We start from the raw sequence: 25,623 nt of genomic DNA, 5'->3' as shown, positions 1-25,623 counted from the left end.
CTTAAATACAAGGATACACGAGGATAAATTTATTCTCGTTTGCTTTTAAATGAAGATGAATTTGTCCTCGTGTATCCTTGTAATTAAGATAAAGTTATCCTCATGTACCCTTAAAATTAAGATAAATTTATCCTCATGTAAATTTCAAATTAGGATAAATTTATCCTCATGCAGCCTTGAAATTTAGGATAGATTTATCTTCATTTAAAAGCTACACGAGGATAAATTTATCCTAATTTCAACGCTACATGAGGATAAATCATCTTCATTTCAAAGCTACACGAGGATAAATTTATCTTAATTTCAAGGCTACATTAGAATAAATTTATCCTAATTTTAAGTTTGCATGAGGATGAAATTATTTTAATTTCAAGGCTACATGAGGACACATTTATCATAATTACAAGGATACAAGAGGAAAATTTATCCCCATGCAGCCTTGAAATTAAGATAAATTTATCCTAATTTCAAGTTTACATGAGATAAATTTATCTTAATTTCAAGGCTACATGAGGATAAATTTATCTTAATTACAAGGATACACGAGGATGAATTTATCTTATTACAAGGCTATATGAGGATAAATTTATCGTAATTACAAGGATACAGGAGGATAAATTTATTTTGATTACAAGTATACACGAGGATAAATTTATCTTAATTTCAAAGCTACACGAGGATAAATTTATCTTAATTTGTAGGCTGCATGAGGATAAATTTATTCTAATTTCAAGGTTACATGAAGATAAATTTATTTTAATTACAAGGATACACGAGGATAAATTTATCTTAATTACAAGGATACACGAGGATAAATTTATCTTAATTTCAAGGCTGCATGAGGATAAATTTATCCTAATTTGAAGGTTACATAAAGATAAATTTATTTTAATTTCAAGGGTACATGAGGATAGATTTATCTTAATTACAAGGGTACACGAGGATAAATTTATCTTCATTTAAAAGCTACACGAGGAAAAATTTACCTAATTTCAACGCTACATGAGGATAAATTCATCTTAATTTCAAGGCCGCATGAGGATAAATTATCCTAATTTCAAGTTACATGAGATAAATTTATTTTAATTACAAGGATACACGAGGATAAATTTATCCTAATTTCAACGCTACATGAGGATAAATTTATCTTAATAACAAGGATACACGAGGATAAATTTATCCTCGTGTAGCTTTTAAATGAAGATAAATTCATCTTCGTGTAGCCTTCAAATTAGGATAAATTTATCCTCGTGTATCCTTGTAATTAAGATAAAGTTATCCTTATGTACCCTTAAAATTAAGATAAATTTATCCTCATGTAAATTTCAAATTAGGATAAATTTATCCTCATGCAGCCTTGAAATTAGGATAGATTTATCTTCATTTAAAAGCTACACGAGGATAAATTTATCCTAATTTCAACGCTACATGAGGATAATTCATCTTCATTTCAAAGCTACACGAGGATAAATTTATCTAATTTCAAGGCTACTTAGAATAAATTTATCCTAATTTTAAGTTTGCATGAGGATAAATTATTTTAATTTCAAGGCTACATGAGGACAAATTTATCATAATTACAAGGATACAAGAGGATAAATTTATCCCCATGCAGCCTTGAAATTAAGATAAATTTATCCTAATTTCAAGTTTACATGAGGATAAATTTTTCTTAATTTCAAGGCTACATGAGGATAAAATTTACGTAATTACAAGGATACACGAGGATGAATTTATCTTAATTACAAGGCTATATGAGGATAAATTTATCGTAATTACAAGATACACGAGGATAAATTTATTTTGATTACAAGTATACACGAGGATAAAATTATCTTAATTTCAAAGCTACACGAGGATAAATTTATCTTAATTTCAAGGCTGCATGAGGATAAATTTATTCTAATTTCAAGGTTACATAAAGATAAATTTATTTTAATTTCAAGGGTACATGAGGATAGATTTATCTTAATTACAAGGATACACGAGGATAAATTTATCTTCATTTAAAAGCTACACGAGGATAAATTATCCTAATTTCAACGCTACATGAGGATAAATTCATCTTAATTTCAAGGCCGCATAATAAATTTATCCTAATTTAAGGTTACATGAAGATAAATTATTTTAATTACAAGGATACACGAGGATAAATTTATCTTAATTTCAAGGCTGCATGAGGATAAATTTATCCTAATTTCAAGTTACCTGAGGATAAAAATTTCTTAATTTCAAGGCTACATGAGGATAAATTCATCTTAATTACAAGATTCACGAGGATAAATTATTCTCGTGTTGCTTTTAAATGAAGATAAATTTATCCTCGTGTAGCCTTCAAATTAGGATAAATTATCCTCGTGTATCCTTGTAATTAAGATAAATTTATCGTCATGTAGCTTTGAAATTAAGATAAATTCATCCTCATGTTAAACTTGAAATATGACAAATTTATCCTCATGCAGCCTTGAAATTAAGATATATTTATCGGAATTTCAAGTTTACATGGGATAAATTTATCTTAATTTCAAGGCTGCAATACATGAGGATAAATTTATCTTAATTACAAGGATACACGAGGAAAAATTTATATTCATTAAAAGCTACACGAGGATAAATTTATCCTAATTTCAACGCTACATGAGGATAAATTCATCTTCATTGCAAAGCTACATGGGGATAAATTCATCTTCATTTCAAAGCTACACGAGGATAAAATTATTTTAATTACAAGGATACACGAGGACAAATTTATCTTAATTTCAAGCTGCATGAGGATAAATTTATCCTAATTTCAAGTTCACATGAGGATAAATTTTATCTTAATTTCAAGGCTACACAGGATAAATTTATCTTACTTTCAAGGCTGCATGAGGATAAATTTATCCTCGTTTCAAGGTAACATAAAGATAAATTTATTTTAATTTCAAGGCTACATGAGGATAATTTATTTTAATTACAAGGATACATGAGGTAAATTTATCTTAAAAACAAAGCTATATGAGGATAAATTTATCGTAATTACAAGGATACAGGAGGATAAATTTATTTTAATTACAAGGATACACGAGGATGAATTTATCTTAATTTCAAGCTGCATGAGGATAAATTTATCCTAATTTCAACGCTACATGAGGATAAATTCATCTTCATTTCAAAGCTATACGAGGATAAATTTAACTTAATTTCGAGGCTATATGAGGATAAATTTATCTTAATTACAAGGATACACGAGGATAAATTTATCTTAATTACAAGGCTATATGAGGATAAATTTTTTGTAATTACAAGGATACACGAGGATAAATTTATTTAATTACAAGGATAACGAGGATAAATTTATCCTAATTTCAACGCTACATGAGGATAAATTCATCTTCATTACAAAGCTACATGAGGATAAATTCATCTTCATTTCAAAGCTACACGAGGATAGATTTATCTTAATTTCAAGGCTGCATGAGGATAAATTTATATCCTAATTTCAAGTTACATGAAGATAAATTTATTTTAATACAAGATACACGAGGATAAATTTATCTTAATTTCAAGGCTGCATGAGGATATATTTATCTTAATTTCAAGGCTACATGAGGATAAATTTATCTTAATTACAAGGATACACGAGGATAAATTTATCTTAATTTCAAGTTTGCATGAGGATAAATTTATCTTAATTTCAAGGCTACATGAGGATAAATTTATCTTAATTACAAGGATACACGAGGAAAATTTATTCTCGTGTTGCTTTTAAATGAAGATAAATTTGTCCTCTTGTAGCCTTCAAATTAGGATAAATTTATCCTCGTGTATCCTTGTAATTAAGATAAATTTATTCTCATGTAGCCTTGAAATTAAGATAAATTTATCCTCATGTAAACTTGAAATAGGATAAATTTATCCCCATGCAGCCTTGAAATTAAGATAAATTTATCCTAATTTCAAGTTACATGAGGATAAATTTATCTTAATTTCAAGGTTATATGAGATAAATTTATCCTAATTTCAAGGTTACATGAAGATAAATTTATTTTAATTACAAGGATACACGAGGATAAATTTACGTTAATTTTCAAGGCTGCATGAGGATAAATTTATCCTAATTTCAAGGTTACATGAAGATAAAATTATTTTAATTTCAAGGCTACATGAGGATAAATTTATATTAATTACAAGGATACATGAGGATAAATTTATCTTAATTACAAGGCTATATGAGGATTAATTTATTTTAATTACAAGGATTACACGAGGATAAATTTATCTTAATTTCAAGGCTGCATGAGGATAAATTTATCATAATTTCAATGCTACATGAGGATAAATTCATCTTCATTTCAAAGCTACACGAGGATAAATTTATCTTATTTTCAAGGCTATATGAGGATAAATTTATCGTAATTTCAACGCTACATGAGGATAAATTTATCTTAATAACAAGGATACACGAGGATAAATTTATCCTCGTGTAGCTTTTAAATGAAGATAGATTCATCTTCGTGTAGCCTTCAAATTAGGATAAATTTATCCTCGTGTATCCTTGTAATTAAGATAAAGTTATCCTCATGTACCCTTAAAATTAAGATAAATTTATCCTCATGTAAATTTCAAATTAGGATAAATTTATCCTCATGCAGCCTTGAAATTAGGATAGATTTATCTTCATTTAAAAGCTACACGAGGATAAATTTATCCTAATTTCAACGCTACATGAGTATAAATTCATCTTCATTTGAAAGCTACACGAGGATAAATTTATCTTAATTTCAAGGCTACATTAGAATAAATTTATCCTAATTTTAAGTTTGCATGAGGATAAAATTATTTTAATTTCAAGCTACATGAGGACAAATTTATCATAATTACAAGGATACAAGAGGATAAATTTATCCCCATGCAGCCTTGAAATTAAGATAAATTTATCCTAATTTCAAGTTTACATGAGGATAAATTTATCTTAATTTCAAGGCTACATGAGGATAAATTTATCGTAATTACAAGGATACACGAGGATGAATTTATCTTAATTACAAGGCTATATGAGGATAAATTTATCGTAATTACAAGGATACACGAGGATAAATTTATTTTGATTACAAGTATACACGAGGATAAATTTATCTTAATTTCAAAGCTACACGAGGATAAATTTATCTTAATTTCAAGGCTGCATGAGGATAAATTTATTCTAATTTCAAGGTTACATAAAGATAAATTTATTTTAATTTCAAGGGTACATGAGGATAGATTTATCTTAATTGCAAGGATACACGAGGATAAATTTATCTTCATTTAAAAGCTACACGAGGATAAATTTATCCTAATTTCAACGCTACATGAGGATAAATTCATCTTAATTTCAAGGCCGCATGAGGATAAATTTATCCTAATTTCAAGGTTACATGAAGATAAATTTATTTTAATTACAAGGATACACGAGGATAAATTTATCTTAATTTCAAGGCTGCATGAGGATAAATTTATCCTAATTTCAAGTTTACATGAGGATAAATTTATCTTAATTTCAAGGCTACATGAGGATAAATTCATCTTAATTACAAGGATTCACGAGGATCAATTTATTCTCGTGTTGCTTTTAAATGAAGATAAATTTATCCTCGTGTAGCCTTCAAATTAGGATAAATTTATCCTCGTGTATCCTTGTAATTAAGATAAATTTATCCTCATGTAGCTTTGAAATTAAGATAAATTCATTTTCATGTAAACTTGAAATTATGACAAATTTATCCTCATGCAGCCTTGAAATTAAGATATATTTATCGGAATTTCAAGTTTACATGGGGATAAATTTATCTTAATTTCAAGGCTGCAATACATGAGGATAAATTTATCTTAATTACAAGGATACACGAGGATAAATTTATATTCATTTAAAAGCTACACGAGGATAAATTTATCCTAATTTCAACGCTACATGAGGATAAATTCATCTTCATTGCAAAGCTACATGGGGATAAATTCATCTTCATTTCAAAGCTACACGAGGATAAAATTATTTTAATTACAAGGATACACGAGGATAAATTTATCTTAATTTCAAGGCTGCATGAGGATAAATTTATCCTAATTTCAAGTTCACATGAGGATAAATTTATCTTAATTTCAAGGCTACACGAGGATAAATTTATCTTACTTTCAAGGCTGCATGAGGATAAATTTATCCTAGTTTCAAGGTAACATAAAGATAAATTTATTTTAATTTCAAGGCTACATGAGGATAAATTTATTTTAATTACAAGGATACATGAGGGTAAATTTATCTTAATAACAAAGCTATATGAGGATAAATTTATCGTAATTACAAGGATACAGGAGGATAAATTTATTTTAATTACAAGGATACACGAGGATGAATTTATCTTAATTTCAAGGCTGCATGAGGATAAATTTATCCTAATTTCAACGCTACATGAGGATAAATTCATCTTCATTCAAAGCTACACGAGGATAAATTTAACTTAATTTCGAGGCTATATGAGGATAAATATTATCTTAATTACAAGGATACACGAGGATAAATTTATCTTAATTACAAGGCTATATGAGGATAAATTTTTTGTAATTACAAGGATACACGAGGATAAATTTATTTTAATTACAAGGATACACGAGGATAAATTTATCCTAATTTCAACGCTACATGAGGATAAATTCATCTTCATTACAAAGCTACATGAGGATAAATTCATCTTCATTTCAAAGCTACACGAGGATAGATTTATCTTAATTTCAAGGCTGCATGAGGATAAATTTATCCTAATTTCAAGGTTACATGAAGATAAATTTATTTTAATTACAAGGATACACGAAGATAAATTTATCTTAATTTCAAGGCTGCATGAGGATATATTTATCTTAATTTCACGGCTACATGAGGATAAATTTATCTTAATTACAAGGATACACGAGGATAAATTTATCTTAATTTCAAGTTTGCATGAGGATAAATTTATCTTAATTTCAAGGCTACATGAGGATAAATTTGTCTTATTACAAGGATACACGAGGATAAATTTATTCTCGTGTTGCTTTTAAATGAAGATAAATTTGTCCTCTTGTAGCCTTCAAATTAGGATAAAATTATCCTCGTGTATCCTTGTAATTAAGATAAATTTATTCTCATGTAGCCTTGAAATTAAGATAAATTTATCCTCATGTAAACTTGAAATTAGGATAAATTTATCCCCATGCAGCCTTGAAATTAAGATAAATTTATCCTAATTTCAAGTTTACATGAGGATAAATTTATCTTAATTTCAAGGCTACATGAGGATAAATTTATCGTAATTACAAGGATACACGAGGATGAATTTATCTTAATTACAAGGCTATATGAGGATAAATTTATCGTAATTACAAGGATACACGAGGATAAATTTATTTTGATTACAAGATTACGAGGATAAATTTAATCTTAATTTCAAAGCTACACGAGGATAAATTTATCTTAATTTCAAGGCTGCATGAGGATAAATTTATTCTAATTTCAAGGTTACATAAAGATAAATTTATCTTCATTTAAAAGCTACACGAGGATAAATTTATCCTAATTTCAACGCTACATGAGGATAAATTCATCTTAATTTCAAGGCCGCATGAGGATAAATTTATCCTAATTTCAGGTTACATGAAGATAAATTTATTTTAATTACAAGGATACACGAGGATAAATTTATCTTAATTTCAAGGCTGCATGAGGATAAATTTATCCTAATTTCAAGTTTGCATGAGGAAAAATTTATCTTAATTTCAAGGCTACATGAGGATAATTTATCTTAATTACAAGGATACACGAGGATAAATTTATTCTCGTGTTGCTTTTAAATGAAGATAAATTTGTCCTCTTGTAGCCTTCAAATTAGGATAAATTTATCCTCGTGTATCCTTGTAATTAAGATAAATTTATCCTCATGTAGCCTTGAAATTAAGATAAATTTATCCTCATGTAAACTTGAAATTAGGATATATTTATCCTCATGCAGCCTTGAAATTAAGATATATTTATCCTAATTTCAAGTTTACATGGGGAAAATTTTATCTTAATTTCAAGGCTGCAATACATGAGAATGAATTTATCTTAATTGCAAGGGTACACGAGGATAAATTTATCTTCATTTAAAAGCTACACGAGGATAAATTTATCCTAATTTCAACGCTACATGAGGATAAATTCATCTTCATTACAAAGCTACATGAGGATAAATTCATCTTCATTTCAAAGCTACACGAGGATAGATTTATCTTAATTTCAAGGCTGCATGAGGATAAATTTATCCTAATTTCAAGGTTACATGAAGATAAATTTATTTTAATTACAAGGATACACGAGGATAAATTTATCTTAATTTCAAGGCTGCATGAGGATATATTTATCTTAATTTCAATGCTACATGAGGATAAATTATCTTAATTACAAGGATACACGAGGATAAATTTATCCTAATTTCAAGGTTACATGAGGATAAATTTATCCTAATTTCAAGGATACACGAGGATAAATTTATTTTAATTTCAAGGCTGCATGAGGATAAATTTATCCTAATTTCAAGGTTACATGAGGATAAATTTATCTTAATTTCAAGGATACATGAGGATAAATTTATCCTAATTTCAAGGTTACATGAGGATAAATTTATCCTAATTACAAGGATACACGAGGATAAATTTATTTTAATTTCAAGGCTGCATGAGGATAAATTTATCCTAATTTCAAGGTTACATGAAGATAAATTTATTTTAATTTCAAGGCTACATGAGGATAAATTTATCTTAATTACAAGGATACATGAGGATAAATTTATCTTAATTACAAGGCTATATGAGGATTAATTTATTTTAATTACAAGGATACACGAGGATAAATTTATCTTAATTTCAAGGCTGCATGAGGATAAATTTATCATAATTTCAATGCTACATGAGGATAAATTCATATTCATTTCAAAGCTACACGAGGATAAATTTATCTTATTTTCAAGGCTATATGAGGATAAATTTATCCTAATTTCAACGCTACATGAGGATAAATTTATCTTAATAACAAGGATACACGAGGATAAATTTATCCTCGTGTAGCTTTTAAATGAAGATAAATTCATCTTCGTGTAGCCTTCAAATTAGGATAAATTTATCCTCGTGTATCCTTGTAATTAAGATAAAGTTATCCTCATGTACCCTTAAAATTAAGATAAATTTATCCTCATGTAAATTTCAAATTAGGATAAATTTATCCTCATGCAGCCTTGAAATTAGGATAGATTTATCTTCATTTAAAAGCTACACGAGGATAAATTTATCCTAATTTCAACGCTACATGAGGATAAATTCATCTTCATTTCAAAGCTACACGAGGATAAATTTATCTTAATTTCAAGGCTACATTAGAATAAATTTATCCTAATTTTAAGTTTGCATGAGGATAAAATTATTTTAATTTCAAGGCTACATGAGGACAAATTTATCATAATTACAAGGATACAAGAGGATAAATTTATCCCAATGCAGCCTTGAAATTAAGATAAATTTATCCTAATTTCAAGTTTACATGAGGATAAATTTATCTTAATTTCAAGGCTACATGAGGATAAATTTATCGTAATTACAAGGATACACGAGGATGAATTTATCTTAATTACAAGGCTATATGAGGATAAATTTATCGTAATTACAAGGATACACGAGGATAAATTTATTTTGATTACAAGTATACACGAGGATAAATTTATCTTAATTTCAAAGCTACACGAGGATAAATTTATCTTAATTTCAAGGCTGCATGAGGATAAATTTATTCTAATTTCAAGGTTACATAAAGATAAATTTATTTTAATTTCAAGGGTACATGAGGATAGATTTATCTTAATTACAAGGATACACGAGGATAAATTTATCTTCATTTAAAAGCTACACGAGGATAAATTTATCCTAATTTCAACGCTACATGAGGATAAATTCATCTTAATTTCAAGGCCGCATGAGGATAAATTTATCCTAATTTCAAGGTTACATGAAGATAAATTTATTTTAGTTACAAGGATACACGAGGATAAATTTATCTTAATTTCAAGGCTGCATGAGGATAAATTTATCCTAATTTCAAGTTTGCATGAGGAAAAATTTATCTTAATTTCAAGGCTACATGAGGATAAATTTATCTTAATTACAAGGATACACGAGGATAATTTTTTCTCGTGTTGCTTTTAAATGAAGATAAATTTGTCCTCTTGTAGCTTTCAAATTAGGATAAATTTATCCTCGTGTATCCTTGTAATTAAGATAAATTTATCCTCATGTAGCCTTGAAATTAAGATAAATTTATCCTCATGTAAACTTGAAATTAGGATATATTTATCCTCATGCAGCCTTGAAATTAAGATATATTTATCCTAATTTCAAGTTTACATGGGGAAAATTTTATCTTAATTTCAAGGCTGCAATACATGAGAATGAATTTATCTTAATTGCAAGGGTACACGAGGATAAATTTATCTTCATTTAAAAGCTACACGAGGATAAATTTATCCTAATTTCAACGCTACATGAGGATAAATTCATCTTCATTACAAAGCTACATGAGGATAAATTCATCTTCATTTCAAAGCTACACGAGGATAGATTTATCTTAATTTCAAGGCTGCATGAGTATAAATTTATCCTAATTTCAAGGTTACATGAAGATAAATTTATTTTAATTACAAGGATACACGAGGATAAATTTATCTTAATTTCAAGGCTGCATGAGGATATATTTATCTTAATTTCAATGCTACATGAGGATAAATTTATCTTAATTACAAGGATACACGAGGATAAATTTATCTTAATTTCAAGTTTGCATGAGGATAAATTTATCTTAATTTCAAGGCTACATGAGGATAAATTTATCTTAATTTCAAAGCTACACGAGGATAAATTTATCTTAATTTCAAGGCTGCATGAGGATAAATTTATTCTAATTTCAAGGTTACATGATGATAAATTTATTTTAATTACAAGGATACACGAGGATAAATTTATCTTAATTACAAGGATACACGAGGATAAATTTATCTTATTTCAAGGCTGCATGAGGATAAATTTATCCTAATTTGAAGGTTACATAAAGATAAATTTATTTTAATTTCAAGGGTACATGAGGATAGATTTATCTTAATTACAAGGGTACACGAGGATAAATTTATCTTCATTTAAAAGCTACACGAGGATAAATTTATCCTAATTTCAACGCTACATGAGGATAAATTCATCTTAATTTCAAGGCCGCATGAGGATAAATTTATCCTAATTTCAAGGTTACATGAAAATAAATTTATTTTAATTACAAGGATACACGAGGATAAATTTATCTTAATTTCAAGGCTGCATGAGGATAAATTTATCCTAATTTCAAGTTTGCATGAGGAAAAATTTATCTTAATTACAAGGATACACGAGGATAAATTTATTCTCGTGTTGCTTTTAAATGAAGATAAATTTGTCCTCTTGTAGCCTTCAAATTAGGATGAATTTATCCTCGTGTATCCTTGTAATTAAGATAAATTTATCCTCATGTAGCCTTGAAATTAAGATAAATTTATCCTCATGTAAACTTGAAATTAGGATATATTTATCCTCATGCAGCCTTGAAATTAAGATATATTTATCCTAATTTCAAGTTTACATGGGGAAAATTTTATCTTAATTTCAAGGCTGCAATAGATGAGAATGAATTTATCTTAATTGCAAGGGTACACGAGGATAAATTTATGTTCATTTAAAAGCTACACGAGGATAAATTTATCCTAATTTCAAGTTTACATGAGGATAAATTTATCTTAATTTCAAGGCTACATGAGGATAAATTCATCTTAATTACAAGGATACACGAGGATAAATTTATTCTCGTGTTGCTTTAAATGAAGATAAATTTATCCTCGTGTAGCCTTCAAATTAGGATAAATTTATCCTCGTGTATCCTTGTAATTAAGATAAATTTATCCTCATGTAGCTTTGAAATTAAGATAAATTCATCCTCATGTAAACTTGAAATTATGACAAATTTATCCTCATGCAGCCTTGAAATTAAGATATATTTATCGTAATTTCAAGTTTACATGGGGATAAATTTATCTTAATTTCAAGGCTGCAATACATGAGGATAAATTTATCTTAATTACAAGGATACACGAGGATAAATTTATATTCATTTAAAAGCTACACGAGGATAAATTTATCCTAATTTCAACGCTACATGAGGATAAATTCATCTTCATTGCAAAGCTACATGGGGATAAATTCATCTTCATTTCAAAGCTACACGAGGATAAAATTATTTTAATTACAAGGATACACGAGGATAAATTTATCTTAATTTCAAGGCTGCATGAGGATAAATTTATCCTAATTTCAAGTTCACATGAGGATAAATTTATCTTAATTTCAAGGCTACACGAGGATAAATTTATCTTACTTTCAAGGCTGCATGAGGATAAATTTATCCTAGTTTCAAGGTAACATAAAGATAAATTTATTTTAATTTCAAGGCTACATGAGGATAAATTTATTTTAATTACAAGGATACATGAGGGTAAATTTATCTTAATAACAAAGCTATATGAGGATAAATTTATCGTAATTACAAGGATACAGGAGGATAAATTTATTTTAATTACAAGGATACACGAGGATGAATTTATCTTAATTTCAAGGCTGCATGAGGATAAATTTATCCTAATTTCAACGCTACATGAGGATAAATTCATCTTCATTTCAAAGCTACACGAGGATAAATTTAACTTAATTTCGAGGCTATATGAGGATAAATTTATCTTAATTACAAGGATACACGAGGATAAATTTATCTTAATTACAAGGCTATATGAGGATAAATTTTTTGTAATTACAAGGATACACGAGGATAAATTTATTTTAATTACAAGGATACACGAGGATAAATTTATCTTAATTTCAAGGCTACATGAGTATACATTTATACTAATTTCAAGGTTACATGAGGGTAAATTTATCGTAATTACAAGGATACACGAGGATAAATTTATCTTAATTACAAGGATACACGAGGATAAATTTATCTTAATTTCAATTCTGCATGAGCATAAATTTATCCTAATTTCAACGCTACATGAGGATAAATTTATCCTCGTGTATCCTTGTAAATAAGATAAATTTATCCTCATGTAGCCTTGAAATTTAGGTAAATTTATCCTCATGTAAACTTGAAATTAGGATAAATTTATCCTCATGCAGCCTTGAAATTAAGATCTGCCATTCCACCTGCATGCTTCTCAACTAAATCAGAGACAGTGACGTAATAAATCATCATCTTGAGCGTCCACATGCGATTTTTTGTAATTAAATTAATTATTCATAACTTCCTTTTCTCGGGAATTGAATGCTTCATGTTATAAGTATATAAGATGCATATTTTACCTCTATTAGTTTTCTTAGGTGTGTTTTTCAATTCATATCAGAATAATTACAGTCTTATCTTAATTTAAGATTTGACAATTATACTATTTTGTGACTTAGGCTACGTCTGAGCTGCTCTTTCTATCGATAGTATCGTTATTAATGGATTCAAGTTTGGAATTCTTTTAATTCTCTCCACGGAGTGGAGAAGGTGCATACATCGTATGCGAGCATGGCAGGATCCGATGACCGGGGTAATGATATCATTATGTTTAAAGCGCTAAGAGACGTCGTTACGACGTGATAAGTTCCAGATAAATGCGGATTATTATTATTATTGGTTCATTTCTTTCTGCATAGATTCGATTTCCGTTCATTTATTTCCGACATTGAATTTTTATGTAAAAAATGATATCATGTCCATCTCACAATTTTCCTACAAAGTGCTTGAAATATAGGGCTTAAATTCACCATTTTTCAGGTCGGAATATCCAATATCTTAAGATTATGGTTCTCGTTCGCCTCATCGATGTCATGATAAAAATGTATAAAGAATGCCCAGATTCTAGGTGTAATCTGAAACACGCGCCCTCATGTCTATTGAGATACGCAGCATGTTTAAAAATATTGTCAAGTTTTAGATCCGAACACCAAAAATTTCGTTCAAGTTTGCGTTTTGGACACGCATTATTACTGTAGGAAGGCTACCAAGCACTCATCCTCTTCATGATTTGCAAAACATAATAGATTATCAAGTTTTTAGGTCTAAATCTCGATGTTTTACCCGCTTGCTTTGCGCTCGCATCAATTACCTATCCTGTTTACGATTACAATAAGTGCTTAGAATTTCCATTCTTCAGGGAGAAACAAGTAAAAAAAAATCAGCTCGCCCTTTGCGCTCACATTATTTGATTGTTGAAATATGTAACGCTCTGATCTGAAAATTTTGTTCAGGATCACAAACAAATTTTTGGACAAAATAGATAAAAATTTGAAAAATAGCTCGCGCTCGCAATATTTGAAATATAATTATACTAATGTTGATTTATATTATAAAGCTAAGAAGTGGTTAACAGGACTAACCCTTCAAATAAACAAACAAATAAGTCAGTTTAGATCGGCCAATCCGATATGGCTAGAACCCCCCCCCCCCCCAATGGAGAAGGCTGGATCCGCTGCTGGTATTGGCATGACAATTTCTTTTATCATTTTCTTTGTTTTCTCCAATATTGTAAGATTGTCTTGACTTGTTCATTCGTACGATTTACGGCTTAATGTTTTATGTTAACTGTCGCAAAAAGCAAACATATGTAGACAATTAATACATCGCAATATCGACAATTTCGATTGCAAAAACTGATTTTTTTATGCAAATTCAAAAACATTATAAAATATTATAAGGCATTGCATCCTCAAAGCACCATATCGGTGCAATAATTATTTGGGTTTTTTCATAAAGGATTCATAATTTGAATACAACGGTGTAATGCTGGTTCTTGAAAGGCCTTCGCTCACGTTGCGATCGACTGGTATACGAACTGATGGAAAAAATTGCATTTTGCTCATTTCCTGAAAGTTTGCTAATTGAGGTTTAACATTATAGGTTCAATTCCTCATAATAAAATTTTAAATAATTGCATGGAATTATTTCGGATTAAAGGTAAAATCGTCATCGATTGTACGATTGCTACGACGTTATAACGATTATATTCTGGATTTCATTTCATTTTGAGGGTTGCATATTAATGGATTTAAAAAACTGTATGGTTTAGATAATAGTGTCTTACTACGTTTTACTTGAAAAATCTGGTCACATAAAACAGCATTTAAGTGCACGGGCTGTGGCCTTTACAAACATTTGATCATCCTTATTCTCCGTTCAGTTTGTTCCTTCTTTTCTGCCAATCGCCCCCCCCCCCTCCCCACTTCAGTTCTTCGATCAACTCCGTTCTCCGTTCAGTTTTGTTTCTTCCTATCTTCCCATCGCCCCTTCCCCTCTTGCCTTCAGTGTCTCTTTCTTATAATAGAAAATAATCTGAAGCAATTAGGCCTGACAAACAAAAGTGCTGCCATTAAGGTTGAAGAGTTGAAATAAAATTAACCTTTGATTGACCGAAGTGAAACGTGCATGTATTAACAGTGAAAAGACAGTCCATTGTTTTCGAGATTAACGCGCCCAGGGTCAGAAGTCTCTCTCATTCTATTCAACAGAGACCTAAGTAATCATTCTTTTGAATACACGGTGCTCATTGATGCCAGCAATGTATTCAAACGTTAAACGGCGTGTTGAGATAATAATCAAAGCATTATCGATTTTTTTTGGCTTTCTCATATAACTCTGTGTTATGTGAACTTCGACGCACTCAGGGTTCATTCACGCGTGTACATTCTCCCCCTTATATATACCCCCTTTACCCCCTCCCCTCTCTCTCTCTACCAACATTTTATTTATGTGATTTCGTAGAGGTTTTAAAAATGCAAACCAACTACATATAAAAGAAAATGGACGGTCTTAAACACGTTGAAGCTAGGAAATGATATCACCCGATGTCGAATTAAAGAGATCGAATGCTATATCATTGGTACATTAAAACTGCCTTGGTATTTACTGAATTGATTTATGTTATAACGACTTCCTTAATTTTCTCAAGTATTCAGTTTGTAACTTTTTCAGTTTTAAGTAAAATCACTTATTTTCTTTGCAGCGATTTTCTTTAAGTAAATTTACGCAAAACAATCACAGTAATCGATATGATCTTTGTAGGTACGCCATCGGTTTATATTCCTACAAATAAAACAATAAGAGGTTCCCAGAACCTAAACAACATTTGAATTCAGATATGAGTGACTACTTAATATTTCTCTTTCAACAAAATATTTATATATTTTGCAAGCTTTAATCCAAAGAAAAATAGATTTGGTGACTGTACATGCCACTCCCGTCCTCTTCGTGAGGACTACCCCAGGGATCTACCCCCTTGTGCATATCAAGAAACACCACCCCAATATATACGGCATTTCATCGGGGTGTGCTTTAAAAAGGCATTTAGGCAAATATATATTTTAATTATTTTGTTCCCGTGTTGGTAATTTTAGTTGAGAAAAATGTTTTTAAAGAGGATTTCTAAAATCATATAGGCTTTAATAAGCTAGCAGGAAGAAAATATTTGTAAAACTGGTCTATTCAAATAATATTATTTTTTAAGAGGGTATACTTGGCCCAATAAGACAAACATATTTTATGTATATTTATACATCAATTCAAAGTGCCTTAATAAATAATGCAATTGTCTTCGTCCAACCCCTTCCCCTCGATGTTAATATTTCCTACAGGAAACTCTGAGAGCAATAATATAGACCTATCTATTGACAGGAGGTGGGGCTGAGAATAACCGAAACAAAAGTGATAACCCTTGCTTAAACGACGCGGAGCGTGATTTATTCAACAGTGAAAAGACAGTCTATTGTGTCTGAGATAAACCAGTGGTCAATTAAGGATAAGAAGTCGCTCGCATTCTATTCAATAAAAGCGGCAACATGAAGACACGACGAACCCAACAAAACGTTGATTTGAATAAAAAGAGCAAAATCCAACAAGCCTAACGTTGAAATGTTCATCGAAATCGGATGCGAAATAAGAAATTTTGACAAATTCACTTAATTTCTCAAACAGTGATATGCACATCCTGGTTGGTGTATTAATGCAGAGACTGATGACGTAATACACTCACTATTTCTTGTTTATAGGCCTATATATGAAATAAAAAATATTCTATTTTCTATTCTATATTCTATTCATTTTTTTCATTCAAAATATTTTGTTTCTCAAAGTGGGAAGGGGGGGGGGCACGGGCCGGCCGGATTATGAAAGTGAAATGAATATAATCGAAATTAGCTGTAACAGCTATTTAATACTGGAGAGAGAAATTTGTGATTTCCACTTTTAATACATACTTAATTCGTTTAGCATGTTTGGGGCTACTCACCGATCAATGAGTAGTTAAGAACAATTTGTTCAGAAGTAAAAAAAAAATGAATGGAAGTGTATTTAAGAGCGTTGCTTTCTTTTTCTTTGCGAATGAAAGGGGTCGTAAGACATGCTAAGTATCCGAAATTAAGTTCAAATTGGAACCCATTTGTTTCTTATTTGCAACCCTCAAGAAAAAGCTCAGAAATTCAGTTTTTTTAGGACTCGAGAACCTTTTATAAAGAACCTTAAATGGGTTTTAGAACCCCTATAGGGAGCGTTTAAACATTTCAAATACTGAGAAGCATACCCCCCCCCTCCTTAAGAGAGTTAATCTACGACTTCCCTCCATAAAAAAGAGCAATAAAACATCATAAGATTTAAAGTCTGATTCAAGCCTCAAAATAGCTATGTCCACGAGTATAGACGGAGATAATTGCTTGGCAACTGCTGGCGAAGGGTGAGGGGGGAGGGGGACTCAAGGGTAATTGCATACACTCAGTGGCGTACCGTGGGTCACGGCATTGGGGGGCACCAGCAAAAATTTCGGGTCACTTAGGGAGCGCGCTCAGTTGTCAGGTATACTGACTTAATAGAGATATTTTAAGCAGTTGTCAGGTATACTGACTTAATAGAGATATTTTAAGGACATGCAGTGCCATCAAACGGATATGTATCTCACTGATTAAATAATGCGAGCGCGAAGCGCGAGCTGAAAATTTTTGATATTGAGGGCTAAAAATTGACATTATAAGCGAATTGTTTTGTAATCATGATACTTAACTGTCTCGCTAAACAAACAATGCGAGCGCGAAGCGCGAGCTAAAATTTTTGTATATACTGACCCTAAACAAGGAAATTTTAAGGATTATATTTTAGAATCCATTAAGAGTATAAATATCTCACCATAGTCATCTAATGCTATTGACATCCTTTGCTGATTTTGTTAGAATTACATCTAAACACAGTCATGAAGCACCTTTTGTAGTCATGTAATCATGATTATCATACGCATCTTACTAATCAAATACTGCAAGCGCAAAAGCGCGAGCTGAAAATTTAGGAAATATAGACCTGAAGAGGGGTATTCTAAGGGTTGTTTGTAGGAATTCTCTAAGACCCTACGTATTTGACTAACCAAATGATGCGAGCGCGAAGCGCGAGCTTAAATTTTTGTATATATTGACCACAAACATGGATATTTTAAGGACTATAGTTACGAATCCATTAAGTCAGAGTATACATATCTCACCATAGTCATCTAATGCGAGTGCCAAGCGCTTGCTGATTTTGTTAGAATTTCATCTAAACACATGGAGCACTTTTTGAAGTCATTGTAATCATGATTATTATACGCATCTCACTAATGAAATACTGCGAGCGCGAAGCGCGAGCTGAAAATCTAGGAAATTCAGACATGAAGAGGGGCATTCCAAGGCTTGTTTGTAGGAATTCACTAAGACCCCACGTATTTCACTAACCAAATGATGCGAGCGCGAAGCGCGAGCTAAAATTTTTTGATATTCCGATCAGCAAAATTGACATTTTAAGGACTGATTTTAGGAGTTCATGAAGAGCAGAAAACTCACCAATCCACTAAATGCGAACGTTAGCACGGACAGGAAATATTTTATATTAAGACCTTAAAAAAAGGCAATAACTTTTAGTAGTCATGAAAAAGAAGAATATATCACTACTTAAAACAATAATAACTCTAATTGCAAGAAAATATATTATTTTGTTGTATATTGATTTGAAAACGGGAGGCTTTAGTATAGCAGGTCTATACAGTATATCTCGTTAAAAAGTCTATGCGAGCACCAGGAACAATTAAGACACAATTAAGCAAATAATGTTTCATAAAGTTGTGAAAAAATGCTTCTTATGTTATTTAACCTAATATTATGTAACACTATGATAAACAACAATTTCTTCTTTCCCCACTACGTTTCTCTTCCTTTTTCCCTCTTTTTCTCGTTTTCCCCGTTTTTTTTTTGCCAGCCGATTGGGGGGGGGGGCACGTGCCCCCCATGCCCCCCATGCCCCCCCGTAGTTACGCCACTGCATACACTGCAATGTACTTTACGCCCCCCCCCCCCGACAACGTTCATATGACCCACTGAAACTTTTGGAACATGTTGCTTGTATTAAAAAGTGATGAGGTCATAATCGCAGTATCTAAGTCCTCTTACAAACGAGCATTGGTGTTTTGCGTTTTTAAGATTTTGTAAAGGACTTGGAGTGCCCATTATTGGCAGTACTGCCGCTTTGATGTATTGATTTTTTTTTAGAAGTTCCAGGATTTTCGATAGGACACAACCATAATAACAGCGTCTCAAACAACCCCCAAAACAATGAAAATGTTTACTAAAGTCTTACGAATTGCATAAGAGGGTGCCGTGAGCTGCACTAAAGACCATCTTTCGACTACAAAAAGTATTGTTACATGGTAACGTTGGCCGAAAAAAAATCAGGGCAAAAATCCCGAGAAGTCTTCGGCCTTTCCATAACTGAAAATCATTTTGTTTCTCTCAAACGTCTTTAGTTTTTATGAACCTTTGTGACCATGACATTTAGTCAGTGGTTACTTTTGCACCATCTGATTTGAAATCGGAAGTAATTGAGTTCTAAACGTACGCCATTACGAGAAAAATGGGAAAAAACGGAGTCACTTCATCTTTCTCTCTTTCTACTTAAAGAAGACCAGAATTATCATGCGTCTCTTTGTGGAAGTAACCGGGGAAGAAATGTCCTCTAGAGCGACATATTTACTCAAGGTTGCATTCATTCATTTTCATTAGGTTAAGAATGTATTTTGATATGCGTTTCGACATGTCTGAATGTATTCATTCCATCCACGATTTATTTAGTTTATAGAGCGAACAAGAACCCCCAGACCTATCCACTTTTCGATTTAGGCTTATGAAGGCGACATAACATTATTTATTCATTTTTAGTTATTTCGAAGCATGCGGCGCAAGCCGTGGTCAGCTGGCAGTGCAGTGGCCAGGGAACGGGCGTGCATGGAGCTGAAGGGCGTGTCACGGGCGTGAAATGAACCTGCACTACTAGTACTGTTAATATGGCGGGAGAGCTGCGTCCGGCATGAACTAGCATTGAATGTATTTTTACTTTGACACCATGCCGACTGCATGCTGAACGGGTAATTACCTAGTAGTTAGCGTCCATGCTGGCTGCGTCCGGCATAGGGGATTAATTTGAAAATGCACCGCGATCTTACCCCATGCCGCCTGCGTGCTAAATGAGGTTGTCCTAAGGCCCATGCAGGCTGCATCCGGCATGGGGGATTAAACTGAATCTCGCCTTGCTTTGACCCCATGCCGCCTGCGCGCTGAATGGGGCAATTACTTGGTAACGACCAATCATGCTGGCTGCATCCGGCATGGGGGATTAATTTGGATTACCCCATGCCTCTAGCGTTCCCCCCATGCCCCCTGCAGGCTTCACGCTATAATATTTTTGCTCTCTTCCCTTAATGAAGTTTCCTTTTTAATAAATAAATAAGACATACTAATGAAAATACAAAATTAACAAAATATGAATCCATGAAAGATAACAGTTTTTATTATTATTATTATTATCATTATTACGTGTTCATATAGTATGTTTTTCCTTTACTTTGGGATTTCATAGGGTTAAGGGGTTTAATTTCATTTTTTATTTTTTACTCACGTGGTGTGTATTGATATCATAATTCAAACGTGGACCGCAGCTTTGGCAACTTCTGCTAAATTAACGATAATAAATAACCACTCAAAATTACACTTTAGAGTGATTCCTAATGTTTACGTTATTTATTATTGATTTCAATGTTTTTCTCTCTCAGGCTAGCTTAATTTCCTAATGAATTTTTAAGGGATTTATTTCCACTAACCCGTTATACAATTTTGATGTCATAACATTATGCAGAAATAAATTATTTTTAAATATATCATGATAAATATGAAATGTAATTATTGCACATTTTCATTGCGAAGTATACAAATAAAAAGCATATGAGGAAAATTGAAGGACGCCATACAAGCAGAATGTCTGTGTATAAGGGTCCCTCTCTTGAACATATATGTATATATATTTTTTCGAATTCCTTATCTAAAGCACATGACGACACATCTATGAGTGAATCGCACCGAGTACACAAATAAAAAACTCAGAATCATGACAAAAACAGACAAACACAACTAAGAATCACCGTGTGTTGGAGAACAGCATTATAACAACATTATAAACATCGTTGGTCTTCTATCAATGATCCAATGCTGGTGTGCATGTCAAAAAGATAATAAATCGACGGTGTTCCAGTTCTGTGATGTTTCGCGGGTGCCGAGTACAACGTTATTCACAAAGTGATGATCGTGTAAAGGTCTCTACTACGTGATTTCAACATATTTGATTTGTTTTTTCTTCATGTCCCATTTATTGGTTACGGATTTTTATTTGAGATGAATTCTCCCTCCTGCATTAAGTGTCATCAGATCAAGTCATGTTTCGTATTTGTCATTGCAATCTTCCTGTCTTGGTACTGCTTTGCGATTTTTCTTAACCGAGACCCATTTGATTATCACTGGAAAAGCATTGCAGAAAAAGCAAGAGAAATGGCTAACGCTCACGTAAAAAAATCATCGTGTAAGTACATTCTTGTTTTAAATCGTTTTTTTTTTCGATAAAGGAGCACCGTATTAAACAATATCATCTAATTCATTGTTTCTTCAACTTCGCAAATACAAAATACGTATTACATTCTTAAATTGGTCAAATATTCGATTAAAGATGAAATAATACTTAATTTTCTTTCCTCAATTGTCCTTATCTTTATCTTTAAGTATGATAAGTTTACATTCTGAAGAAACTATAAATGTTCGCAAATGATCCATAACGTCATTAATAAAAAGAATTGGTAATGCTACCGATTAACTTTGGTAACTTGGGTGTATTGAGGTGGTTACATTGATACAAGAATTAGAAGGATATCAATTTAGATTAAAAAATGCGTTTGCAATGTTACCGATATTAAATATTTACAATGCAAATCATGTATACAAAAACATAAATGATAATAATACATGTAAAACCTGAACATGCGAACAAACAGATAACATATTTACAAGTCAAGGCGGTTAGGACATTTGACCATTTTACAATTATTGCAGTACACATTTTCTCATCTACTTTACGTTATATAAAACTACTGTTCTTATTTGGTTTGGAAGAAAATGAAATATGATTTTTCTGAAAAATTTTGCTAGTTTTTGTTAGAAGAGGCGATCATTAAAACGATTTACATCGGAATACCTCCTATACCAGTTTCCATATAAGCATATGTAATGTGATAATACGGTATATTACATAATGTTTGGAGAATGAAAACTCTGCCTAGTGTTAGATATGCGAAAAAAATGAAAATGAAGACGTTTTAGGAAACATAAAGGGACAGCAAGCCCTGGTAATAAAATGGTCGGACAGGCAAAAAAGTGCAATTTTGAAAACGAATTCGCCCAGCCAGCATGTTCCGGCGGCCCACATTTACCTTTGCGGTAGCTACCGGTGGCTACAGACACTGCTGTCTCCCGCTCATGCGCCGCTGGCGAATTTTTAAACCGTAGGATAGCAAATGAAGATTTTGAATTATTCATGACCGATTCGATTTGCAATCCGCCTCGCTCAATACACTAGCCTGTAATAGAGGTCGTGTTTATAGTGAGCATTTAAATGCTGATTATGTTATGACAGTTCTTTCGTCTTGAATTATATTCTTTTCTCATCTTGATAAAAACATATTGTAGTTATTAATCCAAGATTAAATCTAGATATACAACAAAATATCTCGCCGCACAAAATATGAATTAATATTTTAAGGACTAGAAATCAAAGACTATTGGATAGATCAAGGTTACACAGCTGAACTCGCGCCTGATTTGTGCGAAGTTTTGATGCCATTGAAATTTTTATTGTTCAAGGTTTAACAAGTAGACTACTAACTTATACGATATTATGACGTTTTATAAAGGGAATGGTTAACATAAATCGAACCCTTTTGGTACATGCAATGTGTTAATGCTCGAAGCTAGAATTTGTGAGGGCTGTCGTTGTTACGATCTTATAAGCGACATGGAACTCCCGGGTAAGTTCGCGAAAAAATGCAACTCCCGGGTAAGTTCGCGAAAAAGTGTTTTATTGGAAATATGATATAAAAGCGCACACTGAATGGGGAGCTTGTGCGAGAAAATAAAAATCAGTTCTGTACACGGTACCATCATCAGTTCTCTACACGGTCACGGTACCATCAATTTTCCATAAAATACGTGAGTATTATTGAAAGAATCGCACTATATCATTTATGTAATGTTAGGGAGTAATTATATAATTGCGGGCGTGAATTTATAAAATCTAATGCACTTCATTCGATATTTCTATGCAATAATATCGCCAACAAATATTGCGGTGATTGCTTTCAATACTTGTTTCGGCTGCTCTATCTGTCTGTTGCTAAAAGTACGGTGTGACGCTGACTGTGTATGTGGATAGTTCCTAGGAATGACTAACCTGAATTTCGTTTACGATACGGTTTCCAAACAGGACAACGGGTCATATCGCCATGTTTTAACCGTTTACTTTCGTAATTCCGCAGCTTCGTTATTCTGAAGGTTTGGATATTCCGAAGGTTCGTTTATCCGAAAGCGAAATAAGGTTCGTTGTTCCGAAGGTTCGTTAATCCGAAAACGAAATAAGGTTCGTTCACCCGAAAACGAAATGACGTTCGTTGTTCATTTCGTTTTCGGACAAACGAATCTTCGAAATTACGAACCTCACTACGTTTTCGGATAAACAAACCTTCGGAATTACGAACCTTCGGAATTACGACTCTAATTTCCTTTTCGGAATAAAGAACTTTCAGAATTACGAGCCTCCGGAATTACGAAGTGTAACCGGATTAACTGTGTCTATGTTCTATGTTATGGTGTTTAGGTTGCAAGTTCTATCCTCAATATTGTTTAATACATGCATGCTGACTGTCACGTTGACTTCTGTTACGGTATTTGAGAATAGATCGTGTTTTATCAGTGTAACTTTTACTGTGCTACTCTCTAGACCAAACGTTTCGGTCTCTATTATAACTTATACGGTATTGGTTATTAATTGTTTCGCTTAACTCTGTTGTGGCTCCACTCACCAAATACAGAGTTTGAAGTTCTAATTCGATCTGTATAGGGACTCAATATTTATTTTTTCCTTTTTTTAATTTCCCTTTTTTCTTCTTATTTTTTCTTCTTATTTTTTTTCAGATTCACTCAATCAGCATTGTGATTGGCGTTTAGAAGGCCAATGGCCATATGTTCATGTATTAAGTAAGGATAAGTCAGGAAAATTGGAGTTGTGTGACAGCCGAAGTAAGTCACTGTCCCCTCTCCCTGTTGCACCCACAAATGTAATAATGCACTTTACCCACAAATGTAATAATTTTTGATCGTCCACAAATTTTATAATTACTTTACAAACAAATGTTATAATTTGAAGGGATTTTTGGCAAATACGTTCTAACCTAAGATCCTAAAGAAATGCGTTCACATAGCACAAAAGTGCAAAGTCTCTTTTCCTGACCTGGTTAATTAACAAATTATAATATAAGTCCAAAGTCTTTTCTCCAGACCCGGTTGTTTCAAAAATAATAATATCAATCGAAAGTCTTTTCTCCAGACCCGGTTGTTTAAAAAATATAATATAAATCCAAAGTTTTTATTCCAGACCCGATTGTTAGAAAAACAATAATTTGGGTCCGAAGTTTTTTTTCAAGACTGGAAAAAAAAAATTATACAGCTACGTGGGGAAAAATCCCGAATAATTTCAACTTTACCCGATTTTTTTCGTTGGAGTCAGACGGGAAGAATAAATTTGGTGACGAACACGTACGCGCGCGCAAAAGGCCTGATCACGTGATTTGATCCATATCGTGTACTAACATCTTATTCTGCAAGATCGCCACGTAATAAGCTCTGCGTTTATTCACCATTTTCGTCTTATTATTTGTTTCATCAAGGAGATTTCACTTTAGAATAATATCTCCTTGGTTTCATCGATCGATTGTATTTTCAGAAAAACAAAAAAGCTTGTACGAGAGTAATGTGTAAGTACTTTAAACTGTTCTCGGTGCACTTTTGAACTTTCTCCCTCCCCATATCATCCCTCTTCTTCTCATTAGATTTGTATACTAT

This window comes from Lytechinus variegatus, chromosome 4 (assembly GCF_018143015.1).
Source record: "Lytechinus variegatus isolate NC3 chromosome 4, Lvar_3.0, whole genome shotgun sequence".
Classification (NCBI taxonomy): domain Eukaryota; kingdom Metazoa; phylum Echinodermata; class Echinoidea; order Temnopleuroida; family Toxopneustidae; genus Lytechinus; species Lytechinus variegatus.
The sequence above is the reverse complement of the archived record's forward strand: the minus strand, read 5'-3'. Positions refer to the sequence as shown.